The sequence below is a fragment of the Megalobrama amblycephala genome, linkage group LG16 (assembly GCF_018812025.1).
Source record: "Megalobrama amblycephala isolate DHTTF-2021 linkage group LG16, ASM1881202v1, whole genome shotgun sequence".
Taxonomy (NCBI): Eukaryota; Metazoa; Chordata; class Actinopteri; order Cypriniformes; family Xenocyprididae; genus Megalobrama; species Megalobrama amblycephala.
Genome location: NC_063059.1, coordinates 673,939 through 686,772, shown reverse-complemented (window position 1 = coordinate 686,772; position 12,834 = coordinate 673,939). Strand labels below are relative to the sequence as shown.

Here is a 12,834-nt window from a genome sequence, read left to right as displayed (position 1 = left end):
ATGGCAGTTAAGAGACAGGTCACATGACAAATGTAGTACGTTCCTGTATACCACACACATTCATACTACATAGAACATACATTTTAATGGTTGTGATGAAATATTGGTAACACTTTAGAATACTGTTCTGTCATTAATGAATAACTACACAGGAACAACTGAGTAACCGTAATGTAAAGATCATGGTAATGTAATGTCAAGACCACTAGTAATGACTCAAATATTACCAAATCCTTAAGAAGGAATTACTAATTATTTGGAATAGTATTAAAGTGAAAAGTACGATAACTCCCTAGTAATGACTGAAGTCACTGCAAGCTTTTAGAAAGCAACGACTCAAGCGTTACAACATCCGTCTAATGGAATTACTAATTATTTGGAACAGTATTCTAAAGTGAAGATCATGGAAGCTCAAAAGTAAGGACTCAAGTGTTACCAAATCCATCAGAAGAAATATTTATCCAAAAACCTTACAAAGACATCAAATTCTAGGACTTCAGTCTGGGTGTTATCATGCTTTTCACTTTAGAATACTGTTCCAAATAATTAGCAGTTCCTTCTGAAGGATTTGGTAACACCCATTAATGCATTACTCTCATTAATTATGAACCTGTATAATTCGTTAAGTAGAGTTTATTGTTTGTTATTTAATAGTAGTTACTAGAATGTTAATATTGTGTTACTCATTTGTTCATGCGTAGTTATTCATTAATGACGGAACAGTATTCTAAAATGCTATCGAAATATCTACTCTGAGAGTATGGGATTTCGGATGCAGCATTAGATTGCACTTCGCAAAGTATACAGGATACTTCATTCCATTACAGCTTGCATGTTGACACATAAGCATGTTGCTAAACTAATCCACAATACTGTTACAAGCATAAAATACATAGGAATATTGCATAAAATAGTCAAGTGTTTAACAATACTTTTCAATATTGAATGAAATGACTCACCGGCAAAAGCTTACAATGACACCACCACTTTTTACCTGGATGAAGTTTTCACTGTGTTTGCACTGTGGTTCATTCTGGGATTACCTGCTTGTGAAGGACACATGCAATGCTGTTGTATTTGGCCGAAATGTGATATCTTAGGAGGAGGCAACTTCATGTTGGAGCAGACTTCACTTAAGGAACCTGCCTTAAAATGCTCTCTAGAGTGGCTTTCGCACCGAATAGCTCTAGGTTTAGTTCAACTCAGTTATAGGAACTAGACACTAAGATAGTTCCCCGAGAACTAATTTCTCCCCCGGGCCATGTTCCTGGTTGCAGCCATTCCGCACCAGTAATATGAACTGTGAAGCAGCGTCTTTATGCGTGATCAGAGCTGTGTTTGTTGTGACATGGGTTTCATGATAACAGAGATGGAATTTTAACACATAATTTACACAACTGAAAGAGCAAAAAGTGGGGCTAAGAGACGAAATCTCCTATGACAACTTTCAGTATTACATATCATCGAGGCGGAGAAAAGAACACAACCCTGCAGACAACAGGGAAATACCGTTATTGATGTTTTTCATGTTCGTGAAGTAAATATGTTTTCACAGCTTTTTAAAAATGCCGGGTGCCAGTGCTTGACATGTGTTTGACCAATCAACGTACACTTACGTCACTGACCGTTCTTATAGTGCTGGTTTAGACTCTATTTTAAAGTAGGAGCTAATTTTTTCCCCCCAAAAGGAGTTCATAGAACTAAAATCGTTCCTAGTTTCTGCGGTGCAAATACGGCAAAATCCGGGTACTTCAATCTAGGTACTTCCAGGAACTATGAAAAGGTTCCTCCGGTGAGAAAGGTTCCTCTTTCTTACCTCATCTGTGACAGCGTGGTTTGGTGCAGATTTGTTGCTGATGTGTTATCAAGCAAAACATGTTGCTCACCCATTTTGCATTAGTAAAAAAAAGTCTGTTGTTCCTTTCAACAGGGTGTGTTGTACCCTGAAGCCCTCTAGCTCTGTCTCTCTCAGGTCTGTCCACTCAGACACATTCATTCCTCTAACAAAAGTAGGCACTGATTGATAATTTTTGCATGCGCTTCCATTGATCGTGTGCGGAGACGGCTGGCGTGTTACCCGAAGTGTTCTCCTCCATAAACATCGTCTAATCATGCGCAGCTACGGCCAAAAGAAAGTAATTACAGCCCAAGAACAAAGGGATCGATGAGGAATACAAGCACAGACGCAGGAGATTATTGGGAAATGGATTGGCTCAGATCAGAAGCTAAAGGAAACTTAATGAAGAGCAATCATACATTAAAACAGCTGAGCGTCCGCATTATCTATTGTTTCATCCAGGAAGATGCTAGAGGAAGTCCAAAAATAGGAGAGTGTAGAGGANTTGTACAGCGTCACAGCAGCGGCTCGAAGCTACATATAAAGTGAGCATTTCTTTACAAAGACAGCTATAAATTTGTTTTTATAATTGGTCATTGTTAAACTTGATAGGCTTGAAAGTTTGTTAACATGCAAGGTGTACAACACTCACATATATAAACGTAAAATAAAAATAAATAAATAAATAAAAGCCTCGTGTCATCCATTGCTGCACACAAATGAGTAAGTAAGCTTTGTGTTTTACATCATCTGACGCATGAACATGTTTACAAGACTGCAAACCCGGTGAAAAAGACAGCAAACTCGGGTTTGATTTGGGTATGCAAGAGCCTTTATTGCTGTCTGTGTAATAACTAAAATAATGTTTATATATCATATTTTCTGGCTAGTTTAGTTTAGTTTTCTATAATATAGCATACTTTAGCCCAAACTGAATAATTAAAAACAAGTTTAAATGAGTAAATCTTTTATAAATATTTTTTAATATTGATTTTCTTTCATGACATACTTCAATTCTTGTTAAAACACACTAGATATGCTTATTCTGTGCATTTTGAGCACTTTTTGTTTTAAATCATATTTATTTTGTCCATCAAAGGTGTACTTTCAATTTAATTGAGCGTTAGCAGCGCAGCAAAAATAGACCCAGCGCCGAAAAGATCGCGGCACTGCTGCTTCTGCTCTGCTCCTGCTCCGTGCTGCCGCGCAGCCTCTGCGTGCGGTGTGAACGCTCTCATCTGTTAACATGGACGGCGAAAAAATACGCACTGCTTCTGCTCTGCTGCCGCTTGCGGTGTGAACCCGGCCTCAGAGTTTTCCGGTTTTGCGCCAACGCACACTGTCCGGCACGCAAAGACTTTCATATGGGAATATATATTAAAATGATCACTCCCATATCCTGTGGCCTAGGCACTGCTGGGATTCGAACCCAGGATCTCCTGTTTACTAGACAGGCGCTTTGACCAACTAAGCCACAGCGCCGGGTGCTGAGCCTGGTTCAAAATTTTTGTAGCCAAAGTCTAAAAGAGGCAGCACATCATGGAGTAGGTCGTTTTGAGGTTATCTCCCTTTGTTTAAAACAGGTGAACTGAGCAAAGTAGAATATCTTACAAGGACATCTGAGCAAAAGAGGATAACCACGACTCTGGTGGGACTCGAACCCACAACCTTTGAATACCTCCATTCTCAACCTAGAAGTCCAATGCGCTATCCATTGCGCCACAGAGCCACGCTTCGAGAGCCCTCTTCGAGTTCCAGTTTGGTGCAGATATGCTGGGCATCCAAAGGTCTTCCAATGTGAAAAGTTTAAAAGAGCACATTCAGGCCTCTGTTGAAGGATGAGGGAATATCTGATATAGTTTCCTTTTGGATCTAAACCCGAGTTTTCCGGTTTTGCGCCGACGCACACTGTCCGGCACGCAAAGACTTTCATATGGGAATACATATTAAAACAAGCACTCACATATCCTGTGGCCTAGGCACTGCTGGGATTTGAACCCAGGATCTCCTGTTTACGAGACAGGCGCTTTGACCAACTAAGCCACAGCGCCTCTTGCTAAGCTAGAGGCAGTTTCTTTGCATAAAAAGCCTACAAGCGGTAGGAGATAGCTGATTACATCATGAAAGAGGTCCCCTAGAGGTAGGAGGATTATTTCCAAAACATAACGGGCCGCTCAGGCCTCAAGGGAATGTCGGAACTCATTTGATTTTGGCTCTACACTCTCAATACTTGCATCTCAAATGTTTCTTGAGCTTTCTTCTGATTTTGGCCTAAGCCAGGGGCAATCCAACCATTCTTCAAGCCTGTCTGCACCACGTTTTTTGTTATCTTTCTCATTTGAAACAGGCGAATTAACTAATTGACTGACTAGTAACGTACTCTCTGATCTGACTGGGCTGTGTCCAATAAGGAAAACAAGAATAAATGTGCTGGGTAGGCTTCTGAAAAAAGTTTGAAATTGTGATTGTTTTATTTCTTTGATAATAGTATCATTTTATCTCTCTGTGCAGCACTTTGGTCGACTCTGTCGCTATTAAATGTGCTATATAAATAAATTAAACTGAAACTGAAGTTGAAGCAAACGTCTGTCTTGCAAAGAGACAACATTCGTGACTCTGGTGGGAGTCAGCAACAAGCTTTATAAAGCCTTCGTTTACCACCTAGAAGTCCAGGCTGTCTGTCCTGCAGAGACTTCTATATCTGAAAAGATCAAACGTCTACCCCAACAACCCACCGGATAGGCACTGCTGGGATTTGAACCCAGGATCTCCTGTTTACTAGACAGGCGCTTTAACCAACTAAGCCACAGCGCCGGGTGCTGAGTCTGCTTCAAAACTTTTGTAGCCAAAGTGTAAAAGAGGCAGCACATCATGGAATAGGTCGTTTTGAGGTTCGAGGATTATTTTCCAAAACCTGAAATGTGTGCAGGCTTCTGTTCAGGGATAAGGGAATACCTCAGATCATTTCATTTTGGATCTAAACTCTCAATACCCGGGTCTCAAATGTTTTGTGAACCTTCAGTTACAGTACATCTAAACGCTGTCTCAGCTAGGAGAAACGGAAGGCAATTTTTGCCAGGTAGGTAGCCAACAATAGGTAGTAGCAGATTTTGACCTATGCTAGTGGTTTTCAAACCATTCTTGTTATCTCCCTTTGTTTAAAACAGGTGAACTGAGCAAATGAGAATGTCTTACAAAGACACCTGAGCAAAAGAGAATAACCACGACTCTGGTGGGACTCGAACCCACAACCTTTGAATACCTCCATTCGCAACCTAGAAGTCCAATGCGCTATCCATTGCGCCACAGAGCCACGCTTCGCGGGCCCACTTTGAGTTCCAGTTTGGTGCAGATATGCTGGGCATCCAAAGGTTTTCCTATGTGAAAAGTTTAAAAGGGCACCCTCACATCCTGTGGCATAGGCACTGCTGGGATTTGAACCCAGGATCTCCTGTTTACAAGACAGGCGCTTTGACCAACTAAGCCACAGCGCCGGGTGTAAAGCCGGGTGCAAGTTGGTTGGTATAAAAAGTCTAAAATAGGCAGCCTGTCAGAGAAATAGCTGATTACATCAAAGTCTTCGGTTACCACCTAGAAGTCAAGGCTGTCTGTCCAGCCGAGAATTTTATATCTGAAAAGATCAAATGACTACACCGACACCCCACAGGTTAGGCACTGCTGGGATTCGAACCCAGGATCTCCTGTTTACTAGACAGGCGCTTTAACCAACTAAGCCACAGCGCCGGGTATTGAACCTGGTTCAAACTTATTGTAGCCAAAGTCTAAAAGAGGCAGCACATCATGGAGTAGGTCGTTTTGAGGTTATCTCCCTTTGTTTAAAACAGGTAAACCGAGCAAAGTAGAATATCTTACAAGGACAACTGAGCAAAAGAGGCTAACCACGACTCTGGTGGGACTGCTCTTAGAGTTTCAGTTTGGTGCAGATATGCATTGCTGGGCATCCAAAGGTTTTCCTATGTGAAAAGTTTAAAAGAGCACCCTCACATCCTGTGGTATAGGCACTGCTGGGATTTGAACCCAGGATCTCCTGTTTACAAGACAGGCGCTTTAACCAACTAAGCCACAGCGCCGGGTGCTGAACCTGATCCAAAATGTTTGTAGCCAAATTCTAAAAGAGGCAGCACATCACGGAGTAGGTCGTTTTGAGGTTATCTGCCTTTGTTTAAAACAGGTAAACCGAGCAAAGTAGAATATCTTACAAGGACAACTGAGCAAAAAAAGCTAACCACGACTCTGGTGGGACTCGAACCCACAACCTTTGAATACCTCCATTCTTAACCTAGAAGTCCATTGCGCCACAGAGCCACGTATCTAGGCTGCTCTTAGAGTTTCGGTTCGGTGCAGATATGCATTGCTGGGCATCCAAAGGTTTTCCTATGTGAAAAAGTTTAAATGAGCACCCTCACATCCTGTGGCATAGGCACTGCTGGGATTTGAACCCAGGATCTCCTGTTTACAAGACAGGCGCTTTGACCAACTAAGCTACAGCGCCGGGCGCAACGCCGGGTGCAAATTGGTTGGTTTAAAAAGTCTAAAAGAGGTAGCCCGTCAGGAAAATAGCTGGTTACATCATGAAAGAGGTCCCTTAGGCCGGGTTCACACCGCAAGCGGCAGCAGCGCGTGACCTTGAACTGCCGCTGCAGAGACGCGCGAGTATTCACACTGGAAGCGGTTGTACAGCGTCACAGCGGCGGCTCGAAGCTACATATAAAGTGAGCATTTCTTTACAAAGACAGCTATAAATTTGTTTTTATAATTGGTCATTGTTAAACTTGATAGGCTTGAAAGTTTGTTAACATGCAAGGTGTACAACACTCACATATATAAACGTAAAATAAAAATAAATAAATAAATAAAAGCCTCGTGTCATCCATTGCTGCACACAAATGAGTAAGTAAGCTTTGTGTTTTACATCATCTGACGCATGAACATGTTTACAAGACTGCAAACCCGGCGAAAAAGACAGCAAACTCGGGTTTGATTTGGGTATGCAAGAGCCTTATATTGCTGTCTGTGTAATAACTAAAATAATGTTTATATATCATATTTTCTGGCTAGTTTAGTTTAGTTTTCTATAATATACCACACTTTAGCCCAAACTGAATAATTAAAAACAAGTTTAAATGAGTAAATCTTCTATAAATATTTTTTAATATTGATTTTCTTTCATGACATACTTCAATTCTTGTTAAAACACACTAGATATGCTTATTCTGTGCATTTTGAGCACTTTTTGTGTGAAATCATATTTATTTTGTCCATCAAAGGTGTACTTTCAACTTTAATTGAGCGTTAAGCAGCGCAGCAAAAATAGACCCAGCGCCGAAAAGATCGCGGCACTGCTGCTTCTGCTCTGCTCCTGCTCCGTGCTGCCGCGCAGCCTCTGCGTGCGGTGTGAACGCTCTCATCTGTTAACATGGACGGCGAAAAAATACGCACTGCTTCTGCTCTGCTGCCGCTTGCGGTGTGAACCCGGCCTCAGAGTTTTCCGGTTTTGCGCCAACGCACACTGTCCGGCACGCAAAGACTTTCATATGGGAATATATATTAAAATGATCACTCCCATATCCTGTGGCCTAGGCACTGCTGGGATTCGAACCCAGGATCTCCTGTTTACTAGACAGGCGCTTTAACCAACTAAGCCACAGCGCCGGGTGCTGAGCCTGGTTCAAAATTTTTGTAGCCAAAGTCTAAAAGAGGCAGCACATCATGGAGTAGGTTGTTTTGAGGTTATCTCCCTTTGTTTAAAACAGGTGAACTGAGCAAAGTAGAATATCTTACAAGGACATCTGAGCAAAAGAGGATAACCACGACTCTGGTGGGACTCAAACCCACAACCTTTGAATACCTCCATTCTCAACCTAGAAGTCCAATGCGCTATCCATTGCGCCACAGAGCCACGCTTCGAGAGCGCTCTTTGAGTTCCAGTTTGGTGCAGATATGCTGGGCATCCAAAGGTTTTCCAATGTGAAAAGTTTAAAAGAGCACATTCAGGCCTCTGTTGAAGGATGAGGGAATATCTGATATAGTTTCCTTTTGGATCTAAACCCGAGTTTTCCGGTTTTGCGCCGACGCACACTGTCCGGCACGCAAAGACTTTCATATGGGAATATATATTAAAATAATCACTCCCAAATCCTGCGGCCTAGGCACTGCTGGGATTCGAACCCAGGATCTCCTGTTTACGAGACAGGCGCTTTGACCAACTAAGCCACAGCGCCTCTTGCTAGGTGAGGTGCAATTTCTTTGCATAAAAAGCCTAAAAGCGGTAGGAGATAGCTGATTACATCATGAAAGAGGTCCCCTAGAGGTAGGAGGATTATTTCCAAAACATAACGGGCCGCTCAGGCCTCAAGGGAATGTCGGAACTCATTTGATTTTGGCTCTACACTCTCAATACTTGCATCTCAAATGTTTCTTGAGCTTTCTTCTGATTTTGGCCTAAGCCAGGGGCAATCCAACCATTCTTCAAGCCTGTCTGCACCACGTTTTTTGTTATCTTTCTCATTTGAAACAGGCGAATTAACTAATTGACTGACTAGTAACGTACTCTCTGATCTGACTGGGCTGTGTCCAATAAGGAAAACAAGAATAAATGTGCTGGGTAGGCTTCTGAAAAAAGTTTGAAATTGTGATTGTTTTATTTCTTTGATAATAGTATCATTTTATCTCTCTGTGCAGCACTTTGGTCGACTCTGTCGCTATTAAATGTGCTATATAAATAAATTAAACTGAAACTGAAGTTGAAGCAAACGTCTGTCTTGCAAAGAGACAACATTCGTGACTCTGGTGGGAGTCAGCAACAAGCTTTATAAAGCCTTCGTTTACCACCTAGAAGTCCAGGCTGTCTGTCCTGCAGAGACTTCTATATCTGAAAAGATCAAACGTCTACCCCAACAACCCACCGGATAGGCACTGCTGGGATTCGAACCCAGGATCTCCTGTTTACTAGACAGGCGCTTTAACCAACTAAGCCACAGCGCCGGGTGCTGAGTCTGCTTCAAAACTTTTGTAGCCAAAGTGTAAAAGAGGCAGCACATCATGGAATAGGTCGTTTTGAGGTTCGAGGATTATTTTCCAAAACCTGAAATGTGTGCAGGCTTCTGTTCAGGGATAAGGGAATACCTCAGATCATTTCATTTTGGATCTAAACTCTCAATACCCGGGTCTCAAATGTTTTGTGAACCTTCAGTTACAGTACATCTAAACGCTGTCTCAGCTAGGAGAAACGGAAGGCAATTTTTGCCAGGTAGGTAGCCAACAATAGGTAGTAGCAGATTTTGACCTATGCTAGTGGTTTTCAAACCATTCTTGTTATCTCCCTTTGTTTAAAACAGGTGAACTGAGCAAATGAGAATGTCTTACAAAGACACCTGAGCAAAAGAGGATAACCACGACTCTGGTGGGACTCGAACCCACAACCTTTGAATACCTCCATTCGCAACCTAGAAGTCCAATGCGCTATCCATTGCGCCACAGAGCCACGCTTCGCGGGCCCTCTTTGAGTTCCAGTTTGGTGCAGATATGCTGGGCATCCAAAGGTTTTCCTATGTGAAAAGTTTAAAAGGGCACCCTCACATCCTGTGGCATAGGCACTGCTGGGATTTGAACCCAGGATCTCCTGTTTACAAGACAGGCGCTTTGACCAACTAAGCCACAGCGCCGGGTGTAAAGCCGGGTGCAAGTTGGTTGGTATAAAAAGTCTAAAATAGGCAGCCTGTCAGAGAAATAGCTGATTACATCAAAGTCTTCGGTTACCACCTAGAAGTCAAGGCTGTCTGTCCAGCCGAGAATTTTATATCTGAAAAGATCAAATGACTACACCGACACCCCACAGGTTAGGCACTGCTGGGATTCGAACCCAGGATCTCCTGTTTACTAGACAGGCGCTTTAACCAACTAAGCCACAGCGCCGGGTATTGAACCTGGTTCAAACTTATTGTAGCCAAAGTCTAAAAGAGGCAGCACATCATGGAGTAGGTCGTTTTGAGGTTATCTCCCTTTGTTTAAAACAGGTGAACTGAGCAAATGAGAATGTCTTACAAAGACACCTGAGCAAAAGAGGCTAACCACGACTCTGGTGGGACTGCTCTTAGAGTTTCAGTTTGGTGCAAATATGCATTGCTGGGCATCCAAAGGTTTTCCTATGTGAAAAGTTTAAATGAACACCCTCACATCCTGTGGCATAGGCACTGCTGGGATTTGAACCCAGGATCTCCTGTTTACAAGACAGGCGCTTTGACCAACTAAGCCACAGCGCCGGGTGTAAAGCCGGGTGCAAGTTGGTTGGTATAAAAAGTCTAAAATAGGCAGCCTGTCAGAGAAATAGCTGATTACATCAAAGTCTTCGGTTACCACCTAGAAGTCAAGGCTGTCTGTCCAGCCGAGAATTTTATATCTGAAAAGATCAAATGACTACACCGACACCCCACAGGTTAGGCACTGCTGGGATTCGAACCCAGGATCTCCTGTTTACAAGACAGGCGCTTTAACCAACTAAGCCACAGCGCCGGGCGCTGAACCTGATCCAAAATTTCTGTAGCCAAATTCTAAAAGAGGCAGCACATCATGGAGTAGGTCGTTTTGAGGTTATCTGCCTTTGTTTAAAACAGGTAAACCGAGCAAAGTAGAATATCTTACAAGGACAACTGAGCAAAAAAAGTTAACCACGACTCTGGTGGGACTCGAACCCACAACCTTTGAATACCTCCATTCTTAACCTAGAAGTCCAATGCGCTATCCATTGCGCCACAGAGCCACGCATCTAGGCTGCTCTTAGAGTTTCGGTTCGGTGCAGATATGCATTGCTGGGCATCCAAAGGTTTTCCTATGTGAAAAGTTTAAATGAACACCCTCACATCCTGTGGCATAGGCACTGCTGGGATTTGAACCCAGGATCTCCTGTTTACAAGACAGGCGCTTTGACCAACTAAGCTACAGCGCCGGGCGCAATGCCGGGTGCAAATTGGTTGGTTTAAAAAGTCTAAAAGAGGTAGCCCGTCAGGAAAATAGCTGATTACATCATGAAAGAGGTCCCTTAGGCCGGGTTCACACCGCAAGTGGCAGCAGCGCGTGAGCGTGAACTGCAGCTGCAGAGACGCGCGAGTATTCACACTGGAAGCGTTTGTACAGCGTCACAGCAGTGGCTCGAAGCTACATATAAAGTGAGCATTTCTTTACAAAGACAGCTATAAATTTGTTTTTATAATTGGTCATTGTTAAACTTGATAGGCTTGAAAGTTTGTTAACATGCAAGGTGTACAACACTCACATATATAAACATAAAATAAAAATAAATAAATAAATAAAAGCCTCCTGTCATCCATTGCTGCACACAAATGAGGTAAGCTTTGTGTTTTACATCATCTGACGCATGAACATGTTTACAAGACTGCAAACCCGGCGAAAAAGACAGCAAACTCGGGTTTGATTTGGGTATGCAAGAGCCTTTATTGCTGTCTGTGTAATAACTAAAATAATGTTTATATATCATATTTTCTGGCTAGTTTAGTTTAGTTTTCTATAATATAGCATACTTTAGCCCAAACTGAATAATTAAAAACAAGTTTAAATGAGTAAATCTTCTTTAAATATTTTTTTAATATTGATTTTCTTTCATGACATACTTCAATTCTTGTTAAAACACACTAGATATGCTTATTCTGTGCATTTTGAGCGCTTTTTGTGTGGAATCATATTTATTTTGTCCATCAAAAGTGTACTTTCACTTTAATTGAGCGTTAGCAGCGCAGCAAAAATAGACCCAGCGCCGAAAAGATCGCGGCACTGCTGCTTCTGCTCTGCTCCTGCTCCGTGCTGCCGCGCAGCCTCTGCGTGCGGTGTGAACCCGGCCTCAGAGTTTTCCGGTTTTGCGCCAACGCACACTGTCCGGCGCGCAAAGACTTTCATATGGGAATATATATTAAAATGATCACTCCCATATCCTGTGGCCTAGGCACTGCTGGGATTTGAACCCAGGATCTCCTGTTTACGAGACAGGCGCTTTAACCAACTAAGCCACAGCGCCGGGTGCTGAACCTGGTTTAAAATTTCTGTAGCCAAAGTCTAAAAGAGGCAGCACATCATGGAGTAGGTTGTTTTGAGGTTATCTCCCTTTGTTTAAAACAGGTAAACCGAGCAAAGTAGAATATCTTACAAGGACAACTGAGCAAAAAAAGCTAACCACGACTCTGGTGGGACTCGAACCCACAACCTTTGAATACCTCCATTCTCAACCTAGAAGTCCAATGCGCTATCCATTGCGCCACAGAGCCACGCATCTAGGCTGCTCTTAGAGTTTCAGTTTGGTGCAGATATGCATTGCTGGGCATCCAAAGGTTTTCCTATGTGAAAAGTTTAAATGAGCACCCTCACATCCTGTGGCATAGGCACTGCTGGGATTTGAACCCAGGATCTCCTGTTTTACGCTTTGACCAACTAAGCCACAGCGCCGGCCGCAAAGCTGGGTGCAAATTGATTGGTATCAAAAGTCTTAAAGAGGTAGCCCGTCAGGAAAATAGCTGATTACATCATGAAAGAGGTCCCTTAGAGGTTACTGGATTATTTCCAAAACCTGAGGGACATTCAGGCCTCTGTTGAAGGATGAGGGAATATCTGATATTGTTTCCTTTTGGATCTAAACTCAAGTTTTCCGGTTTTGCGTCAACGCACACTGTCCAGCACGCAAAGATTTTCATATGGGAATATATATTAAAATAAGCACTCCCATATCCTGTGGCATAGGCACTGCTGGGATTTGAACCCAGGATTTCCTGTTTACAAGACAGGCGCTTTGACCAACTGAGTCACAGCACCAGGTGTAAAACCTGATGCAAATTGGTTGGTATAAAAAGTCTAAAAGAGGTAGCCTTTCTGTTATTATTCACAGATCCACATACTCAAGTAGCAGAACACCTCAATTATTTTGCAAAAAGAAACACTTCATTCAAAACTTTACATTAACTTAACAAAACCCA

General features: G+C 42.6%; 23 non-coding genes across 23 annotated transcripts; all 23 read right to left on the bottom strand.

Moving 5' to 3' along the window:
- Positions 1-3,245: 3,245 nt before the first annotated feature.
- Positions 3,246-3,319, bottom strand: trnat-agu. Its single transcript has one exon. It is a non-coding gene; the product is annotated as a tRNA-Thr (tRNA).
- Positions 3,320-3,477: 158 nt separating this feature from the next.
- On the bottom strand, positions 3,478-3,566 carry trnar-ucu. The gene is given in 2 exon segments: positions 3,478-3,513; positions 3,530-3,566. It is a non-coding gene; the product is annotated as a tRNA-Arg (tRNA).
- Positions 3,567-3,814: 248 nt separating this feature from the next.
- Positions 3,815-3,888, bottom strand: trnat-cgu. Its single transcript has one exon. It is a non-coding gene; the product is annotated as a tRNA-Thr (tRNA).
- A 689-nt stretch (positions 3,889-4,577) lies between these two features.
- trnat-agu lies at positions 4,578-4,651 on the bottom strand. The gene has a single exon. It is a non-coding gene; the product is annotated as a tRNA-Thr (tRNA).
- A 410-nt stretch (positions 4,652-5,061) lies between these two features.
- trnar-ucu lies at positions 5,062-5,150 on the bottom strand. Its single transcript is given in 2 exon segments — positions 5,062-5,097; positions 5,114-5,150. It is a non-coding gene; the product is annotated as a tRNA-Arg (tRNA).
- A 107-nt stretch (positions 5,151-5,257) lies between these two features.
- On the bottom strand, positions 5,258-5,331 carry trnat-ugu. Its single transcript has one exon. It is a non-coding gene; the product is annotated as a tRNA-Thr (tRNA).
- A 176-nt stretch (positions 5,332-5,507) lies between these two features.
- Positions 5,508-5,581, bottom strand: trnat-agu. The gene has a single exon. It is a non-coding gene; the product is annotated as a tRNA-Thr (tRNA).
- Positions 5,582-5,854: 273 nt separating this feature from the next.
- trnat-ugu lies at positions 5,855-5,928 on the bottom strand. Its single transcript has one exon. It is a non-coding gene; the product is annotated as a tRNA-Thr (tRNA).
- A 348-nt stretch (positions 5,929-6,276) lies between these two features.
- On the bottom strand, positions 6,277-6,350 carry trnat-ugu. The gene has a single exon. It is a non-coding gene; the product is annotated as a tRNA-Thr (tRNA).
- A 1,086-nt stretch (positions 6,351-7,436) lies between these two features.
- trnat-agu lies at positions 7,437-7,510 on the bottom strand. Its single transcript has one exon. It is a non-coding gene; the product is annotated as a tRNA-Thr (tRNA).
- A 158-nt stretch (positions 7,511-7,668) lies between these two features.
- trnar-ucu lies at positions 7,669-7,757 on the bottom strand. The gene is given in 2 exon segments: positions 7,669-7,704; positions 7,721-7,757. It is a non-coding gene; the product is annotated as a tRNA-Arg (tRNA).
- Positions 7,758-8,005: 248 nt separating this feature from the next.
- trnat-cgu lies at positions 8,006-8,079 on the bottom strand. Its single transcript has one exon. It is a non-coding gene; the product is annotated as a tRNA-Thr (tRNA).
- Positions 8,080-8,768: 689 nt separating this feature from the next.
- Positions 8,769-8,842, bottom strand: trnat-agu. Its single transcript has one exon. It is a non-coding gene; the product is annotated as a tRNA-Thr (tRNA).
- Positions 8,843-9,252: 410 nt separating this feature from the next.
- On the bottom strand, positions 9,253-9,341 carry trnar-ucu. Its single transcript is given in 2 exon segments — positions 9,253-9,288; positions 9,305-9,341. It is a non-coding gene; the product is annotated as a tRNA-Arg (tRNA).
- A 107-nt stretch (positions 9,342-9,448) lies between these two features.
- trnat-ugu lies at positions 9,449-9,522 on the bottom strand. Its single transcript has one exon. It is a non-coding gene; the product is annotated as a tRNA-Thr (tRNA).
- A 176-nt stretch (positions 9,523-9,698) lies between these two features.
- trnat-agu lies at positions 9,699-9,772 on the bottom strand. Its single transcript has one exon. It is a non-coding gene; the product is annotated as a tRNA-Thr (tRNA).
- Positions 9,773-10,045: 273 nt separating this feature from the next.
- On the bottom strand, positions 10,046-10,119 carry trnat-ugu. The gene has a single exon. It is a non-coding gene; the product is annotated as a tRNA-Thr (tRNA).
- Positions 10,120-10,295: 176 nt separating this feature from the next.
- On the bottom strand, positions 10,296-10,369 carry trnat-ugu. The gene has a single exon. It is a non-coding gene; the product is annotated as a tRNA-Thr (tRNA).
- A 158-nt stretch (positions 10,370-10,527) lies between these two features.
- Positions 10,528-10,616, bottom strand: trnar-ucu. The gene is given in 2 exon segments: positions 10,528-10,563; positions 10,580-10,616. It is a non-coding gene; the product is annotated as a tRNA-Arg (tRNA).
- A 112-nt stretch (positions 10,617-10,728) lies between these two features.
- trnat-ugu lies at positions 10,729-10,802 on the bottom strand. The gene has a single exon. It is a non-coding gene; the product is annotated as a tRNA-Thr (tRNA).
- Positions 10,803-11,811: 1,009 nt separating this feature from the next.
- Positions 11,812-11,885, bottom strand: trnat-cgu. Its single transcript has one exon. It is a non-coding gene; the product is annotated as a tRNA-Thr (tRNA).
- Positions 11,886-12,043: 158 nt separating this feature from the next.
- trnar-ucu lies at positions 12,044-12,132 on the bottom strand. The gene is given in 2 exon segments: positions 12,044-12,079; positions 12,096-12,132. It is a non-coding gene; the product is annotated as a tRNA-Arg (tRNA).
- Positions 12,133-12,599: 467 nt separating this feature from the next.
- Positions 12,600-12,673, bottom strand: trnat-ugu. The gene has a single exon. It is a non-coding gene; the product is annotated as a tRNA-Thr (tRNA).
- Between the last annotated feature and the right edge of the window lie 161 nt (positions 12,674-12,834).